At 38.9% G+C, this 5,608-nt stretch overlaps 1 long non-coding RNA gene across 1 annotated transcript; it reads right to left on the reverse strand.

Annotated features, from left to right (window-relative positions):
- Window positions 1–2,326: 2,326 nt before the first annotated feature.
- Window positions 2,327–4,104, reverse strand: LOC309687857. The gene is made up of 5 exons (XR_014270878.1): window positions 3,468–4,104; window positions 3,287–3,355; window positions 3,101–3,195; window positions 2,560–2,686; window positions 2,327–2,405 (listed from the first exon to the last, which is right to left on the reverse strand). It is a non-coding gene; the product is annotated as an uncharacterized lncRNA (long non-coding RNA).
- Window positions 4,105–5,608: the final 1,504 nt, after the last annotated feature.

The raw sequence follows: 5,608 nt of genomic DNA on the forward strand, positions 1-5,608 counted from the left end.
ACGACCATAGCTGGACTGTGATTTTTCGTTTTTATGGGTCAATGATTTTTTTTATTTTATTTTATTTTTGTAACGGTATAAACAGTGAGAGGTGGTGGATTGGCCAGATGCTGGTCGATGTGTAACAATAACTCAGTTGTTTGGTGGTGGCTGTGGCGGAGCTTCCACTGAGGCAACAGGTGGATGAGGGAAGGGGAGGCAGGAGGAGGAGGAGAGACCCGAGGTGAACTGAACTTCGGGTAAGAAGTTATGAGCTGCAGTCTGTCTGGGTCAGATATAAACCAAGTTTAGGTGGAGTTTATTTTGTTGTGCTGACTTTTTACCGTCAGTTACAATAACTCGTACTGCGTGAGCTAGCATGACGGAGTTTCTATACAGCTGGGTGGTGCTATGATGTCACTGATAGTGAACTTTATTTTATTCATAAGGTCAGTTAGTAGAGTTGCCAACCGTCCTGTACAAAACGGAATCGTCCCACATTCAGAGAAAATATTACTCGTTTTGTGTTGAGCTGAGAAGGAACGCAGTTTGTCCCAGGCCAGGTAGGATGGATTCCCAGAACACCGGACTTCAGCTACAATGAAAAAGACACAAAGCTGGATTTATTCTGTGTTTACGCTGCACAGATGCCTCTTCTCCTCTCTCTCCTGTTACTGCGGTCAAGTGAGCCCTCACTTACGAAGTCACAGTCAAGCTAGCCGCTCCGCCAGCCGCACCGAGAATGTGGTTGCACTACTCTTACGTATATTACGGTATGGGTGAAGACTGGCTTAGAAACGCAGTGTTTTGTGTCCTGACACTATTTTACTTCACAATCCACTCCCAGTTTTAGTGTATCTCCACTTTCCCCCCTGTGATCCACAGCCCAAATTACTGTATGATTCAGAGAAAATTAACAATAAAATTTACCCAATTTACTCAACTGTACTCTTAATGTCCTCATCTTTGAGCTCAGATTACAGGAAAACTGTAAGAGGTGACACAGATATTTCACTGGATTCTGACTCTGGGTGACCCCCACTCTTCACCCTGTGATCCACAGCCAAAATTACTTTACGGTTTTTGAGAAAATTGATAGTAAACTTTGCACAATTTACTCTACTGTACTTTTATTGTCCTCGTCTTTGACCTCAGATTACAGGAAAACTGTAAGAGGTGACACAGATATTTCACTGGATTATGACTCTGGGTGACCCCCACTCTGCACCCCGTGATCCACAGCAACAATTACTGTATGGATTTCTGATAAAATTAAATCCTATTCCATTACCAAACAAAATGAGTTCATTGAAGTATTTGCTTAACTACAAGAAATTTCTTTCCACACACAATTTAAATTTTTCAAAATGTCATTCACACACCACCTCAAGTATCAACTTCAGTTTTAGACATTATTTATTCAGTGCTTAATCACAACAATAGCCACCTTAAGGCACTTACATAATAAGTTAAACCTTACAATAATACATACAGAGAAAAACCCAACAATCATATGACCCCCTATGAGCAACAGTGGGAAGGAAAAACTCCCTTTTAACAGGAAGAAACCACCGGCAGAACCAGGCTCAGGGAGGGGCGGGGCCATCTGCCCCAACCAGTCAGGGTGAGAAATTACATTTCTCAGATTACTGATTTCTCATATTACTACTACACAGTTTAGATATATTGTTATTCATTATCTGTCATCACACAAATCAACCCAAAAAATCAAAAAGGAAATACTTGAAGTACGAGCACAAAGCAAGAATGTTATACACATTGTGTTTTACACATGTGTTCCTCAAAACACCAATAACAACTATAAGCAGATTATTCAAGTAGCTTTCACTGCATGTGGAATTAGGTTACACAAAGCACACACTTCCACTCTGTCTTCTGAGCACTGCTGAGCTGTTCATTTGTCATGTCCAGGCATTCAGAATGGAACCAGCGGTTATCACATTGGATCTGTAAACAAAAGCATATGAACTTTCATAAACACATTACGTAAATAATTCTATGTTTTAATCAATTACAATCCTTAAAGACACAGAGTCAAATACTTTGTTGTAGATAACATAAAACTATTTAAAAAAATACTATACCCAGTCAGTGATGGAGGGTCCTGGATTAGGTGGTTTCACCGTTGCACACATGGCACAGTTGTTGTCACTGTCAAATACTTAAATATATATATATATATATATATATATATATATATATATATATATATATATATATATATATATATATATATATATGTTAGTGTTCATCAGTTTGACACAAATAAATATGTCCATTTGAAGAAGATATTACACACCAGAGGCCTCAAGTATTGTCCTTCGTGCCTGGGCCATCTCTTTTTTTGTCGTCAAAAATGTCATTTCTGGTTTATTTGGGAATGCTTCCATTACTGCTTTGACCATCTGAAATAAAAAAACCAAAAACAATTAATTGAAAACATCTGCAAACACTTCCTGTTTACACAATTTAACCTTTTAAGATTATTTTAACTTCCCCCACCCCATCTTCTTATCTAATTTCACAGAAAAATATTATTGCGTTAATGTGGTGCCATACCATGACGACCATTACTCCTCAGCTAGAACCATCCCGTTGAAATGGATGTGTCAGTACTCCTCCTCGAAGTCTCACATTCACCCAGTCTGTTTTGTTGTAGCATGTCCTCCTCATTTTGAAGTATTCACTTTGTGAACATAACATACATCACATTTATATAATAATGAAAGATAAAAGTCACACAGAAAAAGACACATATAGTACATATCACTGTTTTTAATGGTCTGTCAGAAAGCCCTGTGCTCTACATTATGTTAGATGAAGTATCAAACTTATTAACATGTTCTTTTAAATCTACAAATGTTAACTGTCTCAAATGTATCACTGCTTAAACACTGTCAGTGGTTTTTTATTATTTAAAATTACATATGTGAGTAATTTTGAATTATTTTTTAAAATTCTTTAAAGAACTGATAACCACAGATTTTATTAAACTTTCATCTACAACCATACGTTCACCTTTAGAAAAAGACCTCCTAAGTCCTCCTGTCACTTCTCTAATACTTCATGTTATTATATACATGTAATAACGCATAATTACCGGAATCTTTTGGCTGCACGGTCAGACTCTTCCTGCTCCAAAGAGTTTCTTGAAGGATCGACCAAATACAGACAGCTGTCATCTGCATTTATGTACTGCGATATATATAAATTTAAAAAGTACATAAATTTTCAATAATGTGTTATTGAAACAAACTGTTTTCACAGAAATGCTGCTCATACTAACCAGAAACTTCCAGTGTATATTTCCAATGTTCACAAAGGATAAAACGGCTCTGTAGTTGTCAAAGTTCACCTGTGACATATTAGGAATTAATTACAAATTTGCAACAATACCGTTTCCATTTTGAGACATTAATTAACTTTTAAAAAATTAATTCTAGAATATATAAAAAAATTTTTTTTACCTTGGACAAGCTTTGTCTCCTGATTAGTTCTCTCTCTCCATAGAGGATCACACCGCTCGTGTAGTGGTTCATAATGTAGATATTATTCCCCTGATTTAGCCGAATGGCCCAGTGCTGCAGGAGACTTTCAATGACCTGAGGAGTATAATAAATAACCTTTTATTACTTTGTAAACATGATAAAGTTTTGGAATACAAAGTTTAATAAAGATTTTTTTTACTTACGTATACTCAGTATTCAGTCATGAGGATATGCCTGGAATGTCGATCTAAAGTAGTACTTACTGAATGTGTAGGGAAAAACTAATGTCCTGCCCCAGCTTTAACGTTAACCTTATGCAATACTTTTTTTTTTTTTAAATAACTAGTTTACATACCTCTCCAACAAGCCAGCTGTGTGGTCTAAGGGTCAGGAACTCACTGTGACGTATGACAAAGTTGTTACCTCTAATCTGAGATGGGACCACAGAAACAACAACTTCCGTTTCCTGTTGTTTCCACAAATATGCGACCTGTGTTTCAACAAGACAATAGTAACTAAATTCAAATAATTCTTCTTATGAGAACATTCATTGTAATCAATTACAACGGTTTTAAATCTAACTCAAAAAAGTATTTAGTCAGCCACCGATTGTGCAAGTTCCCCCACTTACAATGATGACAGAGGTCAGTAATTTGCACCAGAGGTACACTTCAACTGTGAGAGACAGAATGTGAAAAAAAAATCCATGAATCCACATGGTAGGATTTGTAAAGAATTTATTCGTAAATCAGGGTGGAAAATAAGTATTTGGTCACCTCAAACAAGGAAAATCTCTGGCTCTCACAGACCTGTAACGTCTTCTGTAAGAAGCTTTTCTGTCCCCCACTCGTTACCTGTATGAATGGCACCTGTTTGAACTCATCATCTGTATAAAAGACACCTGTCCACAGCCTCAAACAGTCAGACTCCAAACTCCGCCATGGCCAAGACCAAAGAGCTTTCGAAGGACACCAGGAAAAGTATTGTAGACCTGCACCAGACTGGGAAGAGTGAATCTACAATAGGCAAGCAGCGTGGTGTGAAAAAATCAACTGTGGGAGCAATCATCAGAAAATGGAAGACATACAAGACCACTGATAATCTCCCTCCATCTGGGGCTCCACGCAAGATCTCATCCCGTGGGGTCAAAATGATCATGAGAACGGTGAGCAAAGATCCCAGAACCACACGGGGGGACCTGGTGAATGACCTGCAGAGAGCTGGGACCAAAGTAACAAAGGTCACCATCAGTAACACACTACAACGGCAGGGAATCAAATCCCACAGTGCCAGACGTGTTCCGCTGCTGAAGCCAGTGCATGTCCAGGCCCGTCTGAAGTTTGCCAGAGAGCACATGGATGATACAGCAGAGGATTGGGAGAATGTCATGTGGTCAGATGAAACCAAAGTAGAACTTTTTGGTATAAACTCAACTCGTCGTGTTTGGAGGAAGAAGAATACTGAGTTGCATCCCAAGAACACCATACCTACTGTGAAGCATGGGGGTGGAAACATCATGCTATGGGGCTGTTTTTCTGCCAAGGGGACAGGACGACTGATCCGTGTTAAGGACAGAATGAATGGGGCCATGTATCGTGAGATTTTGAGCCAAAACCTCCTTCCATCAGTGAGAACTTTGAAGATGAAACGAGGCTGGGTCTTCCAACATGACAATGATCCAAAACACACCGCCCGGGCAACAAAGGAGTGGCTCCGTAAGAAGCATTTGAAAGTCCTGGAGTGGCCTAGCCAGTCTCCAGACCTCAACCCCATAGAAAATCTGTGGCGGGAGTTGAAAGTCCGTGTTGCTCGGCGACAGCCCCAAAACATCACTGCTCTCGAGAAGATCTGCATGGAGGAATGGGCCAAAATACCAGCTACTGTGTGTGCAAACCTGGTAAAGACCTATAGTAAACGTTTGACCTCTGTTATTGCCAACAAAGGTTATGTTACAAAGTATTGAGTTGTATTTTTGTTATTGACCAAATACTTATTTTCCACCCTGATTTACCAATAAATTCTTTACAAATCCTACCATGTGGATTCATGGATTTTTTTTTCACATTCTGTCTCTCACAGTTGAAGTGTACCTCTGGTGCAAATTACTGACCTCTGTCATC

This window comes from Aulonocara stuartgranti (genome assembly GCF_965226115.1).
Source record: "Aulonocara stuartgranti genome assembly, chromosome: 14".
NCBI classification, from domain to species: Eukaryota; Metazoa; Chordata; class Actinopteri; order Cichliformes; family Cichlidae; genus Aulonocara; species Aulonocara stuartgranti.